The sequence below is a fragment of the Choloepus didactylus genome, chromosome 13, assembly GCF_015220235.1.
Source record: "Choloepus didactylus isolate mChoDid1 chromosome 13, mChoDid1.pri, whole genome shotgun sequence".
In the NCBI taxonomy this organism is placed as follows: Eukaryota; Metazoa; Chordata; class Mammalia; order Pilosa; family Megalonychidae; genus Choloepus; species Choloepus didactylus.
This window is the reverse complement of record NC_051319.1, coordinates 46148698-46176647: the sequence shown is the minus strand read 5'-3', so window position 1 is coordinate 46176647 and position 27950 is coordinate 46148698.

Below are 27950 nucleotides of genomic sequence, written 5' to 3'. Positions count from 1 at the left end.
TCCACAAACACCAGAATCTGAGGACTTTGTGATGTTTTAATCTTCATAAATGTCACTGAACTACTTGGAAATAACAGCTTCAGACTTGACTAATAGAATTATACATGAAATAAACCACATCCTCAGATGCTGAAAAGAATCATGATAGCAGTAGGCACGTGTGCCACTATTTTTTTATTTTTATAAGTATTATATCCCATGATTATGAAAACTAATATTTTTTAATTTATTAAAACAAAACAAAAACCCCCAAATCTGACTCTGCTTGTTACACAATGGAAATCACAAATGCCATAATATGAGGACTTTATTTAAGGTTGTGAAAATCACTAACTGCCCTAGATATGAAGATTCTAAGTTACGTTTTTGAGACAATTCCCCTGACTTTTTATTGACCTAGAGTTTAATGTCTGACTGCCATCTGCTCTATATTCAGAATATACATTTATGTACCTTATTTTGTAATACTTCTCAGACCTTTCTACCATTCTAACATCTATATCTAAATTTAGGGCATTTTTATGGCTTTGGCAAGGAGTTCACTTATCCCTTTTGCTGCCTTTCTTGAGTAGGCCTAGCTGCAGGTTTTACTTTTTTTCAACAGTCAGTACTCTTTCCCCAAATTTCTTTCTTCTTGAAATTTGTTTAAAATCTCATTTTTGGGCACATTATAATAAATACACTTTTCTTAATGGTTTATTCTCATTTAAATGGTAGTTTGGATGGGTAAGTATTTGCTCCTTTTAACATCTTGAACAGTTTCAAAATTTAAATTTAAATTGTAATAAATTTCATTTAATATACTGTATGTTAAGAAGTAAAGTTCTACTTCACTTTTTTTTCCTGTAAAAGTTAGCCACATGTCTAAACAACATTTGTTAATTAAATAGATGTTTTGCTTCTGTACTGGATTGACAATTTTAGTGTATACTAAATTTATGAGCAGGCCCTGGTTCTTGGCTTTGCTTTCAATTTCACTGATCTTTCTATTGATTATTTCCCATTGATCTGTCAATGTGTTTGTATGCTAACATCTATCTTCTAATATTTAAAATTATGTTTTATTATCTAGTAATGCAAGTTTAACCCAATTTTCAGTTTTCAAATTATTTTTGCTTGTTCTTCTTTATTTACTTTTCAGATAAATGTAAAATCAGTTTTTAAGAGTTTCCAAAAATACTGTTAGGATGTTGATAAGAATTGCATTAATTTTATAAATTACTTTGCGGAGAATGGATGATTTTATAATTACTCTTCTCATGTTGGAACCTGATAAATCTCAAGCTAATGTATCTCAAAACTCACTTCCTAAATCTCTATCCTGTTGTTTTGGACCATATAAATATGGTCTTAAACTTTGTTTTATTATTTTTTGGGTAAATTACAAAGGTGGATGGTTATTAAACTGCCCTTGAAATTTGGCTGTGTATTTTATATAACTATTTCCTTTTGCTATTTTTTAAATATTCTGTTATTATAACATGAACATATTCTTTTGAATAAAAGTTAATTTGAAATGTTCTTTTAAAATTACCCTGTATTGGTTGTTTATTTATAATTTTTTGTTTATAAATTGTATGATAATATTTTTCAATGTGGCAAAAAATAAGTTCAGAATAACTTCTGCTTTTAAGACTGTACTTTTTTGGTATGGCTTTCTTTTTGAAAATTTGAAAAGAATATATACTTTCTCTGAATTACCCTATTAAATTTTATTTTTTAAATTTTTAAAAATTTTAAATGGTTTTCTACATTATACACTACTGAATATTTCAAGGATTATATGCTCTGCCATTTTGAATGTATTATGTCCCCCAAAATGCCATTATCTTTGATGCAATCTTGTGGGGCATATTGATTAATCTTTTTGATTAGGGTGTGACCTTTTTTTTTTTTTTTTTTTTTTTTTTTAAATCATCATTTTATTGAGATATATTCACATACCACGCAGTCATACAAAACAAATTGTACTTTCGATTGTTTACAGTACCATTACATAGTTGTACATTCATCACCTAAATCAATCCCTGACACCTTCATTAGCACACACACAAAAATAACAAGAATAATAATTAGAGTGAAAAAGAGCAATTGAAGTAAAAAAGAACACTGGGTACCTTTGTCTGTCTGTTTCCCTCCCCTACTTTTCTACACATCCATCCATAAACTAGACAAAGTGGTGTTTGGTCCTTATGGCTTTCCCAATCCCATTGTCACCCCTCATAAGCTACATTTTTATACAACTGTCTTCGAGATTCATGGGTTCTGGGTTGTAGTTTGATAGTTTCAGGTATCCACCACCAGCTACCCCAATTCTTTAGAACCTAAAAAGGGTTGTCTAAAGTGTGCATAAGAGTGCCCACCAGAGTGACCTCTCGGCTCCTTTTGGAATCTCTCTGCCACTGAAGCTTATTTCATTTCCTTTCACATCCCCCTTTTGGTCAAGAAGATGTTCTCCGTCCCACGGTGCCAGGTCTACATTCCTCCCTGGGAGTCATATTCCACGTTGCCAGGGAGATTCACTTCCCTGGGTGGGGTGTGACCTTTTGATTGGAAGTTTCCATGGAGATGTGACGCACCCAACTGTAGGTGATAATGCGGCTCCGCCCATTCAGTGTGGGCCTTGATTAGTTCACTTGGAGCTCTATAAAAGCTCAGACCGAAGAAGTAATCTTGCTACAGCCAAGAGAGACACTTTGAAGAACCTGCAGGAGCTGAGAGAGGAGCTTCAGCTTACAGAGACATTTTTGATATGGCCTTTGAAAGAGGAATTTTGCTCAGGAGAAGCTAACAGAGGACAAATGCCCCAAGAGCAACTAAGAGTGACATTTTTGAGGAGCTGAAGCCTAGAGAGGAACATACTGGGAGAAAGCAATGTTTAAGTCAAAACTCTGAAGGAGACGCCAGCCATGTGACTTCCCAGCTAACAGAGGTTTTCTGGATGCCATTGGCCATCTTCTGGTGAAGGTACCTGATTGTTGATGCATTACCTTGGACACTTCATAGACTTAAGACTGCAACTGTGTAACCAAATAAACCCCCTTTTATAAAAGCCAATCCATTTTTGGTATTTTGCATCCTGGCAGTATTGGCAAACTGGAACATATGCTTTTCTAAATAGTATGTTCACATGTTAGTTTTTTGATAAATTTAAACAAGATTATCTTTTAAAAAGGGACATTACCTAGTTACTTATGTTGTGTAAATAATGTATTTCTTCTTTAAAGTATTTTTCTTTTAAATTTCCCTTATTTCTATTCTTGCTTTTCTTAGACTTACTGCATTTGTTAAATGAAATAAATTTATTTTCATTTTTTTGGTATTTTTTTTTCACTCATTTGAAAATTGTGTATCATTTGAAAATTCTGTTCTCAATTTTCACAAAATACATATTATATATTTTTCTAATGATTAATGTCAAGAATGATTTATTATACATTAATTCCACACTACATAAGAGGAGGAAAATGTATTCATTGTATTTATAATTTTAATAACTACAATTGTCATTTTCAGGTCAATTTAATGCTCTAAAAGATGTGCTTCTTTTTTCTTTCATTCTACCCAGTTCATTGATTTGTTTTATAGTCACTTTTATTTTCTAAAACTTTTAAACATATTTAGATTCTATTTCAGAATTGTGTACTATTACCATCTATTGGGCTTATTTTTATGTTTCTTAGATCTGCTGACTCTACCTCATGTTTTGTTTCAGTTTATGATTTGGTTGTTGTGTATGTGTTTGTGTGTGTGTGTGAGCTTGACTTCAGAAGAATATTCAGAGGAATCAATTCCAGCTTTAGACACAGTTGCCAGATTTAGCAGATAAAAATACAGAAACCCAGTTAAACTCAAATTTCAGATAAACAATGGATGATTATTTAGTGCAGCATATTCCATACAAGGTTTTCTTCTATCTCAGTGTAGTCTTCTCTTTCAGCATACAACATTTGGAATATATTTATCCATTCTTTATCTAAAATTCAATTTTAATTGGGCCTCCTGTGTTTTACCTGGCAACACTATATGGCTGCACTGTGAGCTTTGGTATAATGATAGCCTCACAGGTAAGTTTCATATTTGACATTGATAGATATTCAAGGGATTCAAAAGTCTTAGTCCATTGCCCAGGAACAAGATGGTGGCATAAGATGTCCCAGGGTGCTGCCCCCTCACCACAGAATTTTTGAACAGATAGTAAATACTGGCAGAATCATCTTCCAGAGAACTTCGGAAAACAGTTACAAGGTTGCTGTAACCAGGCAAGTGCTAAATCTAGAAACACAGTTTTAAAAATTTGTAGGAGAAGCCCTTGCTGGACCATCCCCCAACCCCTCCTGGGTGAGGTGTGCATCCAGCCTGCAGTCCCATTGTGGATCCCTGACCTTGTTCTGGAGGGAGCACGGTAAGCCCTATATAAAATTGTGCTGCCTCTATGTCAGTGCCTGTCTATAGGTTGGCAACCTGAAAGACTGAACCAGGAGACTCATCACTGACTCACCATCTCAGAATTTTCCCTGAAGGCAGAAGCATCATGAAGAGAGCTAAAGCAGTATAAGAATCAATTAAGTAATCTTGGGGCAATGGATTACCTGCTTTAAGTAATACAATACAGCACCCTGGAGGGGGAGAAAATCTATTTCATAGGCAGTAGAAGGGTATTTGAATTCTTCTAAAGAGAGGAATTCCTAAGGTCACAAGGAAGCACAAACCCAGGAAAAGAAGCAGGCTCAGAAAAGACAGAGGGGACCCTGCACTTCACATTTGCCTTGGGCTGATCTTGATAAGAGGGCTGAGTTCTGAAGGAGACTATCAGCTAAAGCAGAGCCAACTTGCAAAGATTGTGAAAGGGGTTATTTTTGTTGTTGTTTTGTTTTGTTTTAGCATTGGTTTGCTTGGTTTTGTTAGCTAGCTCCTGGTACTCAAGGAAATGTCTATTATATCACCAACTGGATACAAACATAAGGAACAGACAGGTCAAAACTAAATCCCAGGTTAACACTTTAAAATAATAAAATGTACAGTATTCAACAAAAGACAGCATGAGAAGCAAAGAAACAAGAAATTATGGGTCATCCAAAGGAACAAGATAAAAAGCCAGAAACTATCAACAAAGAATACCAGACTCTGGATATACTGGACAAAGATTTTTTTAAAAATGATCCTCAATATGCTCAAGGAGAGAAAACACAGAAAAAGAATTAAAGAATATAAAAAATGAATAAATAGTATAAAAAACCCAGGAAAAGAGTAATTTAAAAAAGGAATCATACAGAAATACTGTAGTTGAAGAATATAATAACTGATGTGAAAAATTCCCTGAAGGGTTTCAACAGCAGATTGGAATGGAAAAAGAGGGCATCAGTGATCTCAAAGAGAAGGCAATTGAAATGATTCAGATTGAGGAATAGAAGCAAAAGCAAGTGGAAAAAAGCGAAGTGAGCCTAGGAGAGCTGTGGGACACTATCAAGTATACCAATATATGCAACATGGAAGTCCCAGACAGAGAAGAAAGAAAGGGGCCAAAAGAACATTAAAGGAAATAATAGCAAAAACTCCCCAATTGTAATGAAAGACATGAGTATGCACATTCAAGAAGCCCAACAAACCCCTAAAAGGAAAAATTTGAAGAGAATCATGCCCAGACACCTAGTACTCAAACTGTCAAATGCCAAGGATGAGGAGAGTGATCTGAAAGCTGCAAGAGAAAAGCAATGTGCTATGTACAAGGAAATTCCAATAAGATTAAGTACAGATTTCTCATCATAAAACATGGAAGCAAGAAGGAAGTGGGGCAAAATATTTAAAGAACTGAAAGAAAACAATTGGCAACCAAGAATTTTATGTCTGGTGAGTCTGTCTTTCAAAAATGGGGGAGAGATTAAAACATTCCCAGATAAGCAAAAGTGTAGGGATTTTGCCAACCCTCGACCTACCTTACAATCAACACTAAAAGGAGTTCTTCAGACAAAAATGAAAGGACAATAAAAAGTAAATCAAAGCACCATAAAGAAATAAAGATCTCTGATAAAGATAACCGTATCAGTAATTATAAATGTCAACACTATTGTATTGTATTTTTGGGTATGTAAATCCACCTTTTACTTTTTACGTGTCTAAAATGCAAATGCATATAAAGTAAAATGTAAGTTCATAAATCCATGTTGTTGGACATACAACATATAAAAATATAATTTGTAACAATACAACAAAAAGGTGGTGAACACAGGGTATAGAAACAGGGTATATGTATGCTGTTGAAGTTAAATTGGTATCAAATCAAAAGTGATTGCATATATTCAGGATGTTAAATTTAAGCTCCATGGTAACAACAAAGAAAATGTGGGAAAAATATATACAAAAGAAATGATAAGGGACTAAAAATGATACAGTGCAAAAAATCTAATAAATATGAACATAGTCAATAATGGAATAACTGAGGGACAGAAAAGCTTTAAGATTTACAAAGACCAAATGGACAATGCCAAAAGAAAGTCCTGCATTATCAGGAGTTACTTTAAATATAAATATATTAAACTCTCCAGTCAAAAGGCAGATTGGCAGAATGGATAAAAAACATTGCTCAACAATGTTGCTTATAAGAGACTCAACTTAAATTTGAAGACACAAGTAGGATGAAAGTGAAAGAATGGAAAAAACTGTACTATGTGAATCATAAACAAAAGAGAGCTGGGGAAGTTATTCTAGTATCAGATAAAATAGACTTTAAGACAAAAACTGTTATGAGGGATGAAGAATGCCACTATATACTGGAAAGAGGGTCAATTTAACAAGAAAGCATAATAATTATAAATACAGCGGTATCTAACAGCAAAGCTCCAAAATATCTGAAGGAAATATTGACAGAGTTGAAGAGAGAAATAGTTTTGTTAATAGTAGGATACTTCAATACACCACTTTCAATAATGGATAGAACATCTTAACCAAAGATCCATATTGAAATACAAGATTTGAGTTATACTGTAAGCTGTCTAGACCTAACAGATGTATATGGACACAGAAATCACTAAGAAAATAGGAATAAAAGGAAATTACTCAACACAATAAAGGGCATATATGAAAAATGCACAGCTAGCTTCATGCTCAGTGGGGAAGGACTAAAGCTTTCCCTCTAAGATCAGAAACAAGACAAGGATGCCCGCTGTCACCACTGTTATTCAACATTGTAATAGAAGAAAAAGAAATAAAAGGCATCCAAATTGGAGAGGAGAAAGTACAGCTTTCCCTATTTGCAGAGGCCATGATCCTATATATAGACAATCCTGAAAAAATCCACAACAAAGTTACTAGAGCTAAAAAATGAATTCAGCAAAGAGGTTGGGTACAGGATCAACAACAACAAAAGATCAGTAGTGTTTCCTTATAGTAGTAATGAACAATCTGAAGAGAAAAATCAAGAAAAAATCCCATTGACATTGGCAAATATAGCATTCAAATATCTAGGAATAAATTTAACCAACTACGTAAAAGACTTGTATATAGAAAAGTACAAAACCTTGCTAAAAGAAATCAAAGAAGTAAATAAATGGAAGGACATTCTATGTTCATGAATTGGAAGACTAAATATTAAAGCATCAATTTCCACACAAAGTGATAGACAGATTCAATGCAATCCCAATCAAAATCCTAACAGCCTTCTTTGCAGAAATTGAAAAGCCAATCTTCAAATTTACCTGGAAGGCTAAGGGGCTCCAAATAGCCAAAATCCTCTTAAAAAAAGAATGAAGTTTGAGGAAACACTGCCTGATTTTAAAACACAGTACAAAGGTACACTAATGAAAACAGCAATGTCGTGGCACAAGGACACTGATATAGATCAATGGAATCAAATTGAGAGCTCAGAAATAACCCCTCACATCTATGGCTAGTTGATTTTCGACAAGGGTGCCAAGTTTACTCAATAGGGAGAGAATAGTTATCTTCAACAAACAGTTCTGGGAAAACTGACTATTCCTATGCAAAGAATCAAGGTGGAACCTTACCACTTCCCACAAAAATTAATTAGAAATGGATCAGCAACTTAAATATAAGAATCAAATTAATAAAATTCCTTGAAGTAAGCATAGGGAAACAACTTAGAGACCTTGTGTTAAGTAACTGTTTTTTAGGTTTTATACCCAAAGTATGAGAAACAAAAGAAAAAATAGATAAATGGGTCTTCATCAAAACTATGAACTTTTGTGCATCAAAGGACTTCATCATGAAAGTAAAAAGGCAGACTACAGAATGGGAGAAAATATTTTGATATCATATATCTGATAAGGGTTTAATATCCAGAATATATAAAGAAATCCTACAACTCAACAACAAAAAGGCAAACAACCCAATTAAGTATGGGCAGAAGACTTGAGGAGACGTTTGTCCAAGGAAGATATACAAATGGCCAAAGAGCACATGAAGAGTTGCTCAACATCATTTGCCATTAGGGAAATGCAAATCAAAGCCCCAATGTGATACCATTTCACACCACTAGAATAGCAACTATTAAAACAAAGGAATATAACAAATGTTGGAGAAGATACAGAAAAATAGGAATGCTCATTCATTGTTGGTAGGAATGCAAAATGGTACAGTCACTGTTGAAAATAATTTGTTGGTTCTTCAGAAAGTTAAATGTAAAAGTATCATAGGACCGTACAATCCCGCTTCTCAGTATATACCCCAAAGAATTGAAAGCAGGGGCTCAAACAGATATTTACACACCAATGTTCATAGTGGTATTATTCACAATTACCAAAAGATAGAAGCAACCCAATTTTCAATCAACAGATGAACAAATAAAATGTGGTATGCACATACAATGGAATATTATTCAGCCCTTAAAGGAATGAAATTTTGATACATGAGACAAGATGGATGAATCTTTAGGCCATTGTGCTGATTGAAATAATTCAAATAGAAAAGGACAAATATTTTATGATCTCACTGATGACATAATTAGAATAAGCAAATTCAAAAAGTCAGAAACTAGAATAGGGATTACAAAGGACTGGAGTTGGAGGGTTAGGGAACAGGAAGCTGATGCTTCTTGGTATAGTTTCTGATTAGGGTGATGAAAAGTTTTGGTAATGGATGGTGGAGATGATAGGTCAACATTGTGAATGTAATTGACAGCACTGAATTATATATTTGAATGTGGTTAAAGGGTGAAATTTTAGGTTGGGTGTTAGGTTTCTCTAGAGAAACAAAACCAACAGGAGAGATCTGTAAATATGAGATTTTTAAAAGATTTGTGACACATGACTGTGGGGATAGAGAATTCCAAATTCCATAGGGCAGGCCACAGTTGGGAACTCTGATGAAGGTTTTCGATGAATTCCCCAGAAGCTGGCTGGTGAAGCAAAGAAGGAATTTCTGTCTTCTGACTGCGGGAAGTCATCACTTCTACTTTTAAAGCCTTCTCCTGATTGGACAAGACTTTTCTCATTGTTGAAGAAAATCTCTTCAGTAGATTGTAGATGTCATCAGTCATACATGCAATCAATTTACTGGGGATTTAAGTCCATAAAATATCCTCACAGTAACAATCAGGCCAGTGCTTGCTTGATGATACAACTGGGCACCAAAACCTGGCCATGCTGACACATGAACTTAACCATCACAGGTTCTATATATGTTACTATAATAAAAATTAAAAACAAAAACAAAAACATTGTGCTGTTTAAAACAGTGAACCCTAATGTAAACTATGAACTATAGATAGTACTAAAATTATGATAATATCGTTTCATCAATTGTAACCTAGTTACCACACTAATGCAAAATGTTAATAATAGGGAAATCACATGTGTATGGGGCCTATATGAGAACTCTGTATTTTCCACATGATTGTTCTGTAAACCCACAAGTTCTCTAATTAACAAATAAAAATAAGTCCTGGTCCTGTGTTTAGTTTAGTTTTTATGTTGGGGCTCCTCTGCCATGCAGATGATTTAAGTTAACATCCCACAACCACATTTTTATGTGCCTGGTTTATGATATTTCTTGTAGACTTTTTTCTTTTCTACTGATGGCCTTGCTACTTGCAGGTCATTTTTCCTAGCTTGGTTCACAAGGCAGTGGGCTTTATGTATTGTGTGTAATTCAGGCTTCCAGATGCCATGTCTCCTGTCCCTGTACAGATGTTGAAGCTCAAACTATCAGCAGTCAGTTTTATAAGCAGTCTGGAAACTCCACCTGGGCTGACACCGAGGTATTTGCCTGTATTTCTTTAAACAGGTGTTTTCTATTAAGCATTTATATGAATTTATTAAGAAGGAAAGCCACATCCTTGTCAGCTCAACCTGAGATATGCCAAGATAATTTTTCTAAGCCTCTGTTTTCTCAGTAATTGGTCATAACAGTATTTCTCTTCTGAAGCTGTTGTCAAAATTAAGAGGATAATTAATGGAGGAAATCAGATAATATACTGCAATTGATAAATGAATCAGGTGTGCAAGTTTTTCTTCTTTCTCAGTGTAGTCTTCTCTTTCAAAATATTTTGTAATGTTAAATTCTACTCTGTCATCATTAATTTCCTTACATTTTTGCTGCATTTTGTTCAGCTCTTTAAAAAAAATTCTCCCTACCTTCAAGCTAGTTGCCTTTTTGTATTTCATGCTTCATCTTTGTTTCAGAGCCAAAATTTTCTTGAATTTAAAAGAGAGAATAGATGCTATTTGAAACGTACTTCCTCAGTAAATATTTTCCCAAAGCAGATTCTCTTTCTTTTAGTGTTATGCCTCTCTTTTTCCTTCCTGTTATAGAAATTTTCATTCATATACGTGTGGGTTTTATTTCTGTTTACCTTTTCTTGATTTTTGAAGAGTGTATTCATGTATGGTATATGCCTCAAAGGCGAATGTCTTGATTCCTTTTGGATCACTTTACTGTAACACAGGATCTTATTAGAGTGCCCCTCCCAGATATGATGTAGAGGGTTGGTTGATGTTATTTTCTTGGCCAGTTCAACAAGCCAGCTAGTTGAAGAGAGTATGGATTCTCCCAGAAGAGAAAGTTCTGTTCAAACTTCCATCCTAATTTTTGCGGCCCAAAGGTCAGATTTCCATAGTGGTTTTTGTTTGACTTGATGTCCCTTTTAGATCTCTGTTTTTTGCTCCACCACACATGCCCCATGCTTATCTGCTGGCAGCACTTTCCTTGCAAGTAAGGAGACATCATGTGTTGATATTTAGTTTTTTGTATTTATTGGGTGAGGTACGGACCACACAACCGAGTAATATAGAAAAATACATAATTTTCTGTTGGTTTTATTCTTTAGTTTCATTAATGCATTAAAAAGACCAGTTGAATTCACATAAAGTATTAACATAAGCTACATTTTTTTATAGTGTCTAATAACCTATCTCATTCTATTTGCTTTTGCTTTTCATCTATCTGGCTTGTAAAACTAAAAGCATCAATGAAACAGAGAAGAAGGGACGACTGTATGTTGACCATAGTTCTGTGACTTTCTACTATTTTAAATTAACTCCCAGGAGGGAATCTTTGGCCTTTAAATTCCCAAGAAACAGTTTGGAAAGAGAAATATTATTCTCTTCTCTTTTTTTGGCATCCCTTTATATATTTCTTAAATTGAATTAAATTAATTTTCCTTTTCCTTTGCCATCAATTTTTGTAGACATATATTAGATCATACTGTTAAAGGAGATTAATGGCATTATTTAAAAAATTTTAAATTACATTTAAATCAATTCATTGTCTGAATTTCACCAGTTTTATTTTCACTATTTTGATTCATGACAATATTGCTAACTATAGAGCTACATTGGAAGATTTCATTTCAACAGTTCACTTATATTTTCTTCACTGAATTTTATTTTTAAAATGTCTTAGTGTCAATGTAAGAAATAAAATTTAGAGAATTAAATTATACAGAATATCATGGAGAAAAATTTCCATCCATAATTTGTCAGACCAGTGGTGGTAATTTTGAATAGCCATTTCATCTATTTTGTATGATCAAGCATAAACATTCATATTTACAAAAATTTAGAACATTATGCAATATTCTGATATTTAAGCTTCTTACATTATTAAAATACCAGGAATATTTTTTCACGTCATTAAGTATTCCTTTCCTAACATTATTTTAAATGGAGACATTGCATTTTATTTAACCAGTTCCTTATTGGGGATATTTTAGGCTCCTTCCATATTTTTCCTATTTTGGCAAAACTGTCATGAACATCTTTTTAAACAGTTTTAATTCTTTATTTAGGTCAAATTTCTCAAAATGGAATTGCTGGATGGGAAACATGCTGTAACCACTAGGTGAATATAAGATACCAACTGTGGCTTTGGAGACTTACCTGGCTTACCCGGATCATTTGTGCCTTTTGTTGTCATCCTGAGTCTGGAGCATTCAGGCACCAGAATAACTTTGAGTATCAGGAATCCAAAACTGGTACTGTAGTGCTGAGGTGAACTATGTCTCTATAGAAGGAGGATATACCGACTTGATGTGAGTCCCAATTATTGTTTCAGCAAAACCAGAAAGTTGTCACTTGACATGACCACTGTCAAAGTATGCACTGGCAATCTGAGTATGTGTTATAATTACCCTTCCCATTGGCAGGAAGGAGGGAGGTGGAGGGGGAGTCAGCAGCTGGCTGGACTTCAGGCAGCAAGGCAAGTCTGGATTCCTTGTCTCCATTATAGTAAGAGCCAGGACATTTTCCCCCAGTTAAAGTGTCAAGTACAGGATGGATATCCTCACCATTAATCATAGCAATGTGTGTATAAACAAGCCAGGTTACTAATGATGCCAGAATCACAAAACTATTTACTGAAATAAGCCAGGACTCAAATCTAGGGGTATCTAAGGTAATGCCATACTTTTCCCACCCACCCTGTTTTCTGTGAGTAGATTAGCCTAACCACGACAGTAGGTTTTTGTTTGAGGATTAAGAGAGATAGTATTGGAAAGTTAAGGTAAGGCTAAATTATGGAAACCATAAAATGTTAAGTTGGAATTTTACAGAACTCTCTGTTCTTGCTCTGATGTCTCCAGTTTAATCTCACAGTGCAGTATTTACCAAATTGCTTGATGGTAAGAATCACATAGAGTGCTTGTTAAACAGATTCCCTGGCTCCTCTCCAAAAGATTCCAATCCAGGAAGTCTAGGGCATTTCCCTGGAATCTGAATGTTTAAGATTCTTTGGAGTATGTGCTTGAGAAACCTGCTGAGCATCTCTTTTGCTAGTGGGAATCTGTTCCCTCTTCAATTCAGATAAGGAACCATGTGCCAGTTTGAATGTATTATGTCCCCCCAAATGCCATTATCTTTGATGTAATCTTGTGTGGGCAGACCTATCAGTGTTAATTAGATTGTAATTCTTTGAGTGTTTCCATGGAGAGGTACCCCACCCAACTGTGGGTGATGACTCTGATTGGAAAATTTCCATGGAGGTGTTGGCCTGCCCATTCAGGGTGGGTCTGAATTAAATTACTGGAGCACTATATAAGATCAGACAGAAGGAGCAAGCAGCTACAGCCAAGAGGGACACTTTGAAGAACGCACAGAAGCTGAGAGAGGAGCTGCAGATGAGAGACAGTTTGAAGATGGTTGTTGAAAGCAGACTTTTGCTCTAGAGAAGCTAAGAGAGGACAAATGCCCCAAGAGCAACTGAGAGTGACACTTTTGAGGAACTGCAGCCTAGAGAGGAACGTCCTGGGAGAAAGCCATTTTGAACCCAGAACTTGGAGCAGACGCCAGCCATGTGCTTTCCCAGCTAACAGAGGTTTTCTGGACTCCATTGGCCATCCTCCAGGGAAGGTACCCAATTGCTGATGTGTTACCTTGGACACTTTATGGCCTTAAGACTGGAACTGTGTAACCAAATAAACCCCCTTTTATAAAAGCCAGTCCTTCTTTGGTGTTTTGCATTCCAGCAGCCTTAGCAAACTAGAACAAACCACTTGCTGAGAGATACTTGCTAGGAATGTGGCAGATAGAGAGCGGAATAAAGTTGGGTCCTTGACCTCAAGAACTTTCCTTTGATAATTGAAATGTACCTCACATTTCTAGCATGTCTCTGGACCACATGTAATTAGGTAGGCATCTTATTAAGGGAGGACCTCATTATGATTTGATTTCCTGATAGTATAACAAGTATATTGTAAATGTACTGAATACTTGGTTAAAAAAAAACAGAGTGAAGGCATCCTTTCTTGGTTTTGTGTGTTTTCTATATTTAATCTGGATGTTCATTGTTCTGAATATAAAAATGTTTATATTAAATATGTAATCTTAATATTTATGCTTCTATGATAGTACTGGATTTGGGATACATCATTCTCTGCATTTATAAGAAGGACTTAATTTTATTCAGAAATTGAATTTCTAGTGCCTTACTATCTTGACCAAGCTACCTGATTTTCAAAACCTTAGTTTGGGAGATATTTTAGAAAGCAAGGAGTATTTGAATTTTAAATTCAAAATCTTGGCATCATAGCTCTTAACTCTCAATTACGCAGAAAAAAATAGAATCCCCACACCCTGAATTTTCATGCTAGCCCAACCCTATAAATGTATCACAGCCTCAGGCTTCCACAGAGAGTATTCACTGGGGACATTTCCACCAAACTGAAAGAGTTCTTGTCGAATGAAATATAAATTGCCATTAAGATTATGTCCACACATGCAAAGTTAAATGAAAAATTGTGGCAATTATATGAATATTCCAGGCTCCAAATAACTTTGTTTGAAATATTCAGATAATTAAGGCAATAAACACAGATTCTAGTAATTAGAAGGAACTCCGAGAAATCCTCTAATCCAACTGCCTCATTTCATGGAGGAGCTGACATAATTTTTTAAACCATAAGCCAATAATATACTTTTGCCTGAATTTATGGCTACTTCAGGCAAATATTTTGAGCCTGAATTATCCCAATAATTTTCTTACTTTTTACTTCATTTTGCTTAAGGTCCTGGCCTGAACTCCCATTTTAATATCAGAAATCAGCAACTTTTCTTGGGCATCTGCAACCTGAATTGGAAATGCTATTTTTATGTCTTGAGAAACTGTGAGGCTTAGATTGGGCACGACTGAATAGAGTGGGCCATGTGATTCAGATCTCTGGGTGTTAAGCAGCGTACCTTTGAAACTTGTTATGGTCCCAGCATTCACCCTCACTCTCCTGATTTGAGCACCTTCCAGTTTATTCTTCACTATTGGCTTTTCTGTTCAATTTAGTTCAGTCTAATGTTCTGATTCTTTTCTCCTTCTAAAGGATAAGAACTAATGCTCTAATTTAGAGGACTCAAGTACCATTTTTGCCAATTCTTCATCAGAGATTGCACTATTCAAGTACTTTGCTTTTTTTAGATGAATGCCCTAATTTGTTCCTGTAATACAAATGGGGAAATCTTACTTCTATATTAAAAGGTCTCATCACCAGCCTCAGACACCTTGGAATATGGAAAAGAATGAAAGCAGCATTGAGTGAATAAAAGAGTCTCTGCCCTTAGGAATCAAAGCCTAGAAAAATAGAAGATAGAAAATAGCTTTTTTGAAGAGATAACAGGAGTCCTCCAAAAGTAACCTAAATCATATATGTTTGTGCAAAGACAGATGAACTTCAACTCGCAATTTACAATTTTTCTTGCAAATAACGATATGAAGGAGTATTTGGAAAGCAAAAGATGTTGATAAGTAATGTGGTCCATGTTTAATATGGACCTTTATAAATAGATAGCAAAGGAAGTTCAGAAGTTCCCAAGTCATATTTTAAATTATGAAAGCTTACTTTCTTGATACCAAATTTAGCATTGAGATGAAATAAATTTATGTTTAACATTAGAATATAATGTGAAAATTAGATCATGCATGCTTGACAAAAAAAAATTCAAATATATTTCCCCTAAATTCTGTGAGGCTTCTGTCATTAAATATGGAAAGAAACCAAGAAAATTTAAAACTTTTCTCAGTAAATTCCAGTCTTAGAAGCAGTGAAAGATCAAGTATAGCCCATACCAGGAGAGGACAACAGGCAGAATAAAAATTCATTATTTTCTTTGTTTGCTTGTTTTTATAGTTATTTAGACAATGCAAGCTATAAAAATCAGACTTATAATATTTGTCAGTTTATTTTTCCTCTTTTTCATTTTTTTATTGGGTCATTTTACATGAATCTAAATGCATAGATTTTAAACGTACGATATCATGAGTTTTGACAAATGCAAATGTCCATGTAAGTTACAATCTATCAAGGTATAAAAACTTCCATCACCAAAGAAAATTCTATTTCATCTTAACCATTAATATCACTTTCCCAGTCCAAAGAGGCAATAGTTTATCACCATAGTTTATGTTGCTATTCTATGACCTTATATAAATGGAATCATATAACATATATTCTTTTATGTCTGGCTTCATCTATGTGGTTGTATTAGCTCGTATATTTTTATTGCTAAGTAGTAGTCTGTCATATGAATATATCAAAATTAGTTTTTTTGTTCTCCTGTGGCTGGGCATTTATTTTCTGCACTTGTTGTGGATATTAGCTTTATTTCTTATGGGTAAATACCTAGGAGTGAAATTACTGGGTCATCCAGTTGGTGCACGTTTAATTTTATAAGAAACTTCCAAATAGTTTTCTAACATGGTTGTACCATTTTTCATGCCTACCAAATATGTATAAGAAGTCCAGTTGCTCATCATCCTTGCCAAAATTCATTGTTCTATATGTTTTAATAGCCACTGTAGTGGGTGCATAGGGGTATTTAATTGTAGTTTAAATTTGCATTTCCCTGATGACTAATAATGTTGAGACTTTTTGACTACTTATTCGTCACTTGTTTAACCTCCTTTGTAAGATGCGTGTTCACCTTTTATCCATTTTTAAATTAGCTGTTTTTTTTTTGTTTTAATTATTATCAAGTTGTTGAAATTTTTTATATGTTCTGGATAAAATTACTTTTATAATATTTTTCAAATATTTTTCTCAATCTGTGACCTGCAATTCATTTTCTTAATGGTTTATTTTGATAAGCAGAAGATTTTAATGTTGGTGAAGTCTATTTCATCAATTGTTTTCTTTTATATAAAATTTTTCTGTATATTGTATAAAACAGAAATTTAGCAATGTCATTCTCAAGGCCATAAAATATTTTCTTTACTTCCCTTTCAGAGATATTAGAGTTTTAGCATTTATATTTATGCCTATAATTTCTGTTGAATTAATATTTGTAAATGGTATGAGATGGAGAAAAATTTCTTTAATTTTTTAGTGCCACACAGATATTCGCTTGTTCTAGAACAAATTGTTGAAAAGTTTTATTCCTTAAATTCATTAAATTTCTCTGTCATGTCAGAAATTAAGTAATTTTAAAAGTGTAGGAGTATTCTGGAATTTCTATTTAGTTCCTCTTGTTTGTCTGTCTTTAAGCCAGTACTATAATGATTTGATGAATGTAACTTTTAGTAAATCAGGTGGTGTAAGCCCTTCAATTTGCTCTTCTTTTCAAGATTGATTTTGTTCCTCTGGGTCCTTTGCATTTTCATATAAACTTTAGAAATAACTTGTCAGTTGTGCAAAAAAGCCTGCTGGGATGCTGATTTGAATGGCTTTATATCTGAAGATCCATATGGGGAGAATTTTCATCATAATATTGACTCTTTCAAGTCATGGTATCTCTCCATTTATTTTGGTCTTTATTACTTTTTTCAGCATTGTTTTGTAAATTTAGTATTGAGGTCTTGAACAACTTTCATTGAATTTATATGTGTATCTATAAAGTTGCTGATATTGCTAATGTTCTTACAATTGTTTGTTGCTAATATAAAGAAATAAAATTGATTTATAAAATATTGACATTGTTAAATTTACTTATTAGTTTTGTTTTTTTTATATTCCTTAGACTTTTCTATGTAAATAATCCTTGTCTCTGAATAAAGAGAATTTTACCTCTTTTTCAAACTTTATTGCATGATAAACTCATGGTAAATTATTGAATAGAAGACATGTGAATGAAGATTTTTGCTTTTTCTCAATATTAGGTGGAATATGTTCAATATTTCATCAAGTATGATGTTAAGTGTAGATTTTTCATAGCTGCACTTTATTTGATTGAGGTTGTTCCCTTCTATTTCTTGTTTATTGTGAATTTTAAATCATCAATTGGTGTTGTATATTGTTAAATGATTTTTCTACACCAATTGAGATGAGCACATATTTTTCCTTTATTGTGTCAATGTAGTAAATTGCATTCATAAAATATGTGATATTATCCTTTATATATGATGCCAAATGTTATTTGCTAATATTTTGTTAAGAAGCTTTGTACTTGTGATTTTCATGTAATCTGCTTATCAGTTTTGGCATCACAAGAATAATTTGTGAAGTACTCTTTCCTTTTTTATATGTTGAAAAAGTTAATGTGTAATAGTTATATTATTCCTTCATTATATGTTTAATAGAGAGTCATCAGTTAAACCTTTATGTCCTGGATTTTTCATTGTGGGAAGGTTTTAATTACAATGTAATTTTTTAACAAATGGAGGAATATACATATTTTCTGTATCTTCATGTGTCAGTTTTCATAATTTGTGTCTTTCAAGCAAGATGTCCATTCCTCTAAATTCACAAATTTGTTTATTTATTTATGTTTGTTCATATATTCCCTTATCTGCTCAATATCTGTATGATTTCTTGTGATAGCTCCTTTATCATTTCTATTACTGATAATCTGTGTTTTCTTTATTATATCAGTTTAGATAGGGGCTTATCAAGTTTATTAATCTTTTAAAAAACAACCTTTAATTTATAAATATATATTTCCATCTGTACATTCTTCATTTTAAAAATTTCTGTTATTACATTTATTATCATTTCTACTTACTTTGAGTTGAATTTTCTCTTCTTTCTCTAGGTTCTTAGGGTGAAAACTTTGATTTTAAAATCTTTCTTCTTTTCCTGTACATTTTCTACAAATTTCTCAAATTTTTCTATAAATTTCACTACTCTAGGTATGTCCAAAAATTTTTCTTTTGATTTTGTTTTTTAAATGATTATTCTTTATAAAACATTTTAATTTCCCTTCAGATTTTTTCTTTGATGCATGGATTATTTAGGTGTGTCCTTCTTAATTTCCAAATATTTGGGGGAGTTTTAAGATAAATTTTTGCTATTAAATCCCATTCTATTTTCATTGGGTCAGATAATATTCTTTATTTTTTTCAACCCTTTAATATTTATCGAGACTTGCCTTGTGATCCAGTTATGGTCTGTGTTGGTGAATGTTTCATATGGATTTGAAAAGAATGTGCATTCTCTATTGATAAGTGTAGTTCTCTGTATCAATTAGAGCATGTTGGTTGATAATGCTTTTTTCTTCATGGTCACTTCAATGACATAAGAAAATAAAACAAAAGCCATAAACATTGAAAAGAGTTGTAAATATTTTCTATTTACAGATGACATTTTTTTCACTTAAAAATTTTTTAAATTAAATTTTATTGAGATATATTCACATAGCATACAGTCATCCAAAGTGTAATTCAATTGTTCACAGTACCATCATATACTTGTGCATTCATCACCCGAATCTATTTTTGAACATTTTCCTTGTACCAGAAAAGGTAAAAATGAGAATAAAAAATAAAATTAAAAAAGAACACCCAAATCACCCCCCATGACCACCCTATTTTTCTTTTAGTTTTTGTCCCCATTTTTCTACTCATCCATCCATACACTAGATTCAGGGAGTGTGATCCACAAGGCTTTCACAATCACAATGTCACCCCTTGTAAGCTACATTGCTATACAATTGTCTTCAAGAGTCAAGGCTACTGGGTTCAGTTTGATAGTTTCAAGTATGTACTTCGAGCTATTCCAATGCATTAAAACCTAAAAAGGGTTATCTATATAGTGCATAAGAATGCCCACCAGAGTGACCTCTCAACTCCATTTGAAATCTCTCAGCCACTGAAACTTTATTAGGTTTCATTTCACATCCCCCTTTTGGTCAAGAAGATGTTCTCAATCCCACGATGCTGGGTCTAGATTCATCCCTGGGAGTCATATCCCACATTACCAGGGAGATTTACACCCCTGGGAGTCAGATCCCACGTAGGAGGGGAGGGCAGTGAGTTCACCTGCCGAATTGGCTTAGCTAGAGGGAGAGGGCCACATCTAAGCAACAAAGAGGTACTCAGGAGGAGACTCTTAGGCACAATTATAAGCAGGTTTAGCCTCTCCTTTGCAGTGATGAGCTTCATAAGGGCAAGTCCCGTGATAGAGGGCTCGGCACATCAAACTGCCAGTCCTCAATGTTTGTGAGAACATCAGCAACAATCCAGATGAGGAAGCCCAATACCTCTGCATATTCCCCCAGCTCCTCAGGGAGGCCCTGCATATATGTTTTTATTCTCTGTCCAGATTACGTTGGGATGTATTGCTATTTCACACTAACTTATGCAAACTTACCAGGTCTCACTTCCTATTAAAAGTTCCATGTAATTATGGTATTTGAACAAACTGTATGAGTTAAATTGTTTAGGAAACGTATATCTTGCACCAACTAAACATCTTTTCTCTTGGTCTTGCATGGAATTTGAAGTTTTAAAATGCAGTCATTATTGTCCTTTACTCTTTGGCCTGATTTGCCCTAGTCCTAACCACATCTGCTTCATTCTTATCTCTAATTGAGGTCTGGGCTCTTTTTTAGCTTTCTTTTTTAGCAGTTACTATATGTACTAATACTAACATATAGTGTTTGTCTTTGTTTCTGGTGTAGTTCTCTCAAAATGCTGTCTACAGGATCCATTCACCTAGTTGCCTGTCTCACAGCTTCACTCATTCTCGTAGTTACTCAGTCTGCACACACAACGGTTCATCATTCTGTTCCTCAGACGATGTACCCTTAGGCCACCTCCACCCATTGCAAATCATGCGTACTGTCTCCATAAACACTCATGTACCTGCTGTCAGATCCTCCAAGTATATGCCCCCTAATAAGGTTGAAGGACCTGATGACACCCACATACTTAGCTTCATGTGGAACCAACCCACTGTCCTCCAGAAAGGCTATACCATTCTGCCTCCTAACCAACAGTAAATAGGTACATCCCTCTCTCTATGTTTTCTCCAGCACTTTTATCCCTGTTTATATTTTCCCATATAATTTTATAGAGCTATATTCACATACCACATAATTATCCACAGTGTACAATCAGTTGTTCACAGTATCATCATACAGTTGTGCATTTATCACCACAGTCAGCACTTGAACATATTGATTACTACAAAAAAAGTTTTTTTTTTAGTGAATAATAAAAAGGTAATAAAAATGAAAATAAAATATCATACAATACAATATACAGTAGGGTCAGACAACACCACTACCAAGAATCCCATAATACTCCCTTATATCCCCCTCTCATACACATTTAGCTTTGGTATATTGCTTTTGTTACATTTAATGGAAGCATATCACAGTGTTACTGTTGACCAGACTCCAGTTTGCTTTGATTATATTTTTCCCCACTACCATCTCCTTTCCAACACTCTGCATGATTGACATTCATTTGTTCTCCCACATGCAAGAACACTTCTATATTTGTACATTTAATCACAATCATTGGCCACTCCAGTTTTTGCTAAGTTAAACAGTCCCAGTCTTTATCATCTATCTTTACCTCAGGTGTCATTCATGCTCCTAGTCCACCTCTTTCAGCTTTACTCATGGACATCTTTGTTCAGTGTACTTACAATATTGTGCTACTATCACACGGCATCATCCTATCTATTTCTGGATCTATACAATCAATCCTGCTGAACATTCTGTAGTCCTTCAGCATCAAATGCCTGATCTCTACCGTCTTTCTATCTCTTGGTAGCCTGTGTTATCAGCTTTTAACTCTCAAAGTTTGCTCATTAATGTTAGTTCATATTAGCGAGACCATACAGTATTTGTCCTTTTGTTTCTGGCTAACTTCACTCAACTTAATGTCTTCAAGGTTTGTTCACGTTATTATATGTTCCATGGTTTTGTTCTGTCTTACAGCTGTGTAATATTCCGTTTGTTTATCCACTTGCCCGATGATGGACATTTGGACTGTTTCCATCTCTTGGTTGTTGCAAATAATGCTGTGATAAGCATCAGTTTACAAATGTCTGTTTGTGTCTTAACTTTCAGTTCCTGTGAATATATACCTAGCAATGGAATAGCTGGGTCATATGGCAAATCTATACTTAGCTTCCTGAGGAACCTCCACACTGTCTTCCGGAGTGGTTGCACCATTCTACATTCCCACCAATGAATAAGTGCGACTCTTTCTCCACATCCTCTCCAGCACTTGTAATTTTCTGTTTTTTGGATAATGGCTATTCTGGTAGGTGTGAAATGATATCTCATTGTGGTTTTGATTTGCATGATAATGCTTTTACAATTTTATATCCTTACTATTTTTGGTCTACTTATTCTAATTAATGACAGCAGAATGTTAAAATGTGTAAATATAATTGTGGATTTATCTGTTTCTTTCTTCAGGTCTTCTAAAGTTTTGGCTTCATGAATTTTCAAACTCTGTTATTGGTGCACAGATAGTTAGGGTTGCTTTTATTTTTAGTGAATATACCCTTTTGTCATTTTGAAATGTCCATTCTTCTCTTAGTAATATTCCAATCCCTTAGTTCTATTTGCCTAATATTAATATAACTCCTCCACTTTCCAGTGCTTACAGACTTCATGAAAAATCTGTTTTTTTTTTATTTATGAGTTGTAGGATTTTTTTATATTCTAGATATCAGGCCCTTATCATATATTTGGTATCAAAATATTTTCTCCCATTCTTCAGTTTGTCTTTTACTTTCATTATGGACTCTGAGGCACAAAAATTTTTAATTTTGATGAGGTACCATTTATCTTTTTATTTTTTTAATTTGTTGCTTGTGCTTTGGTGTAAGGTGTAAGAAAACATTGCCTAACATACAGTCCTGAAGATGTTTCTTTATGTTTTCTTCCAGGAGTTTTGTAGTTTGTGTTCTTATATTTGGGTCTTTCATCCACTTTGAGTTGGTTTTTGTTCATGGTGTGAGATAGGGATCCACCTTCATTCTTTTGCTTATGGACATCCAGTTTTCCCAGCACCTTTTGTTGAAGAGGCTATTCTTTCCCAATTGTGTGGACTTGGCTCCCTTGTCAAAAATCAGTTGGCCATGAATGTGAGGGTATATTTATGAACTCTCAATTAGATTCCTTGGGCAAATAGCATACTGTTTTGACTACAATGACTTTGTAATAAGTGTTAAGATTGAAAGGTGTGAGTTCTCCATTTTCATTCTTCTTTGTCAAGATGGCTTTGGCCATTTGAGGCCACTTGGAATTCCATATAAATTTGATGATGGCGTTTCCACGTATGCAAAGAAGGCTGTTGGAATTTTGATTGGGATTGCATTTAATCTGTAAATTGCTTTGAGTACAATTGACTCCTTAACAATATTTTGACCAATCTATGAACATGGAATGCCTTTCTATTTATTTTTCTCTTTGGTTTATTTTAGCAGTGTCTTGTAGTTTTCTGTGTACAAGTCCTTTACATCCTTGGTTAGATTCCTAGATATTTGTTTCTTTTAATTGGTATTGTAAGTGAAAAATTTTTTCTTGATTTCTTCTTCATATTGTTCATTACTAGTGTATAGAAGTACTATTGCATATTGATTTGTACCCTGCTACTTTAGCTTTGTTGTGGCTTTTCTGGGATTTTCTGTTTATAGGATCATGTTGTCTACAAATAGGGAAACTTTCACTTCTTTTCCAATTTGAATGCCCCCTCCCCCCTTTTTTTTTCTTGCCTAGTGACTCTGGTTAGAATTTCCAGTACAGTGTTGAATAACAGTGGTGACAGTAGGCAGTCTTGTCTTATTCTTGATCTGAGAGGCAAAATTTCAGTCTTTCACCATTGAGTATGGTATTAGCAGTTGGTTTTCAATCATACATTTTATCATATTGAGGAAGTTTGCTTCTATTTCTAGTTTTCTGAATGTTTTTATAATGAAAGGATGCTGGATTTTGCCAAATGCCTTTTGTATCAATTGATATGATCATATATATATATTTTCCCTTCTTCTGTTAATGTAGTGTATTACATTAATTGATTTTCTTATTTGAACCAACCTAGGATGGTGGAGTTAATCCTATTTGATCATGGTGTATAATTCTTTTAAAGTGCTGTTGGATTTGGTTTGCTAGTATTTTGTGTAGGATTATAGCATCTGTATTCATAAAGGGTATTGTTTTGTAATTTCCTTTTCTTGTGTTATTTTTATGTGACTTTAATATTAAGGTGATGTTAGCTTCATAGAATAAGTAAGGGAGTATTCCCTCCTGTTCAATTTTTTGAAAAATTTGAGCAGGTTTGGTGTTAATTCTTGGAATGTTTGATAAAATTAAGCTGTGAAGTCATCTGGCACTTGGTGTTTCTTTGTAGAGTGGTTTTTTTTTTTTTATTATTGACTCAATCTTTTTGCTTATTATTGGTCTGTCAAGAATGTCTATTTCTTCTTGCATCAGTGTAGGTAGTTTGTCTCTGGGAATGTGTCCATTTCATCTAAGTTATCTAATGTTTTGTAGGTGTTCCTAGTATCTTCTAACAGTTCTTTTTATTTCTGTGGGGTTAGAAGTAATGTCCCTCCTTTCATTTTTGATTTTAGTTATTTGCATCCTACTTTTTTCTTTGTCAGTTTAGCTAAAGGCTTGACAATTTTCTAGATCCTTTTCAAAGAAGCAACTTCTGGTTTTGTTGATTTTCTCCTTTGTTTTTTAATTTTCTATTTCATTTATCTCTGTTCTAATCTTTTTTATGTCCTTCCTTCTGTTCACTTATGGATTAGTTTGTTCTTCTTTTACTAGAATCTGCAGCTGTGTGATTAAGTCTATGATTTGAGATCTTTTTTCTTTTTTAATGTAATCATTTAGAGCTATACATTTCCCTCTTAGCACTGCCTTTGCTGCATCCTGTAAGTATTGGTATACTGTGTTTTCATTTTCATTCACATCAAGATATTTCCTTATTTGCCTTGTGATCTCTTCATTGACCCATTGATTGCTTAAGAGTGTATTTTTAAATTTCCACATATTTGTGAATTTTTTTTCTTCCTCTGGTATTGATTTCTAGCTTCATTCCATTGTGTTTGGAGAAGATACATTGTATGATATCAATATTTCTGAATTTATTGAGACTTTGTTTATGACATAACATATGGTCTATCCTACCAAACCACCCATGTGCACTACAGAAGAATGTGCATTCTGCTGCTGTTGAGTGAATTGTTTTATATATGTCTGTTAGTTCCAGCTGGTTTAAAGTTTCATTCAAGTCTCCTGTTTCCAAATTGATCTTGTCTAGATGTTCTATCCATTATTGAAAGTAGTGTATTGAAGTCTCCTATTAGTAATGTAGAACTATTTCTCCTTTCAAATTTGTCAATATATATTTCATATATTTTGGTGCTCTGACATTAGGTCCATATATATATTTATAAATATTATGTCCTCTTGTTGAATTAACCCCTTTATCAGTATGTAGTGACGTTCCTTATCCCTCATAACAGTTTTTGATTTGAAGTCTATTTTATCTATTTTTAGTATAGCTACCCCATTTGCTCTCTTTAGGTAACTATTTGCATGGTATGTATTTTTTCCATCTTTTCACTTTCATCCTACTTGTGTCTTTAACTTTAGGGTGAGTCTCTTCTAAATGACATATAGTTGGTTCACTCTTTTTTATCCATTCTGCCAATCTCTGCCTTTTGACTGGAGAGTTTAATTAATTTCAATTTAAAGTAAATACTGATAATGCAGGACTTTTTTCTGCCATTTTGCTATTTTGTCTTTGCAAGTCTTATACATTTTTCCCTCAGTTATTCCAGTAATGACAAATATATATTTATTATGTTTTTTGCATTGTACTATTTTGAGTCCCTTCTCATTTCCTTCTGTATGTATTTTTTTTGTGGTTACCATGGGGCTTAAATTATCATCTTAAATCTATAATGATCATATTTTATTTGAAACCAAATTAACTTCATTAGCATACACACACACCATTTACAAACCCTCATTCCCCCACCATTTTTTATACTTGTTACAAATTATTTCTTTGTATATTGTATGTTCAAAACCATAGATTTTTGCACTTTCATTTTACTTTTTATGAATTTGCATTTTAGAAACTAAGAAGTAGAAGGTGGATTTACATACCAAAAAATAAAATACAGTACTATCATCATTTATAATTACCCTGCTCATTACCTTTATGGAGGTCTTTATTTGTGTCCCTTTGAGCCCTTTGATTCACTTTCTAGTGTCCTTTTCTTTTATCTGAAAAACTCCTTTTAACATTGCTTGTCCCGCTGGTCTGGTGGTGACAAGCTCCCTCAGCTTTTGTTTATCTGGGAATGTCTTAATCTCTACTTCATCTTTTGTGGATATAAAATTCTTGGTTGGTAATGTTTTCTCTCAGCAATTTAAATATTTTATAACACTACCTTCTTGCCTTTATGGTTTTTGATGAGAAATAGGCACTTACTCTATTGTGATTCCCTTGTACATGCCTCTTTTCTTTTCTCTTGCAGCTTTCATAACTCTCTGCTTGCATTTGGCATTGGATAGTGTGATTTCTATGTGTCTGGGCATGGTTCTCTTTGAGTTTATCCTATTTGGGATTTGTTGAGATTCTTGAATGAGCATATTCATTTCTTTTGTCAAATTTGGGAAATTTTCACACTTTCCTTGAATATTCCTTCAGCCCTTTCTCTCTTTTCCTTCCTGGACTCCTGTAATGTGTATATTGGTACACTTCATGGTGTCCCCCAGGCATTAGGTTCTGTTCACTCTTTTTTATTCTTTTTTTTTCTGCTCCTCAGCCTGAATCATTTCAGTTGACTTGCTTTTAAGATCATTGATAACTTCTTCTGTGAACTTCAATCTACTGTTGAAACCCTTTAGGGACTTTTTTCAGTTCAGTTATTGTGGTCTTCAACTCTGGTATTTTTGTTTGGTTTCCATTAATAATCTTTAATAATCACACATTTTTCATTCATTGATTTCCTCATATCTGTTAGTTCCCTCACTGTGATTTCCTTTATCTCTTTGAGAATATTTAGAATCATTTTTAAAAAGTTTTTGTCCAGTATATCCAAATCTGGTTCTCTTTGTTTATGGTTTCTGGATCTTTTTCTTCTTCCTTTGGATGGGCTGTTATTTCCTGTTTCTTTGTTGATCTTGTAAACTTTTCTCACACACTACATTTTTTTTTTTCCTCATTAAACTTTGTTTTAATGGGTCTCAAAATTCTGTTGCACGCTACATTTTAAAACTTTAAATTATTAACTCTGGGATTTAGTCTCTGAGTTCCCCTGCTCCTTATATTTGTATCCAGCTAGTGATAAGATAGATTTTCTTCAGGTTCGGGAGTTAACCAAAACAAACAAACCAAAGCAAAAAGCACTTTTCACTGTCTTTGTAGGTTAGCCTTGCTTTTGCTAGTGGTCTCCTTCAGAGCTTAGCCCTCCTATCAATAAGATCAGCCTGTGGCAATTGTAAAGTGTAGGGTCCCTTTTGCCTTTTCTAAGCCTGCCTGGAGCTATGAAGCCTGCTTATTTCCCTGAGCCTGTGCTTGCTTGTGTCCTTAGGAATTACCATTTACAGTTTACAGGAGTTTGAATGCTCCCTCTACTCCCTTTGAAATAGAGTTTCAACCCCTCCTGGGTGCTCCATTGTATGAAAATTCAGGTAGTGTTTGCCCCAGGCCACTTCAACATAATTGTTTCTTCCGCTGCTTTAGCTGTCTGAGGGCTGCTTCTCTGCCTTCGGGACAAATTCTGAGACAGTGAGCTTGAGACAAGTTTTCTAGCTCAGTCTTTCATATTTCCAGCAGATAGATTGGCACTGACATGCAGGAACCCAAGTATATGCATC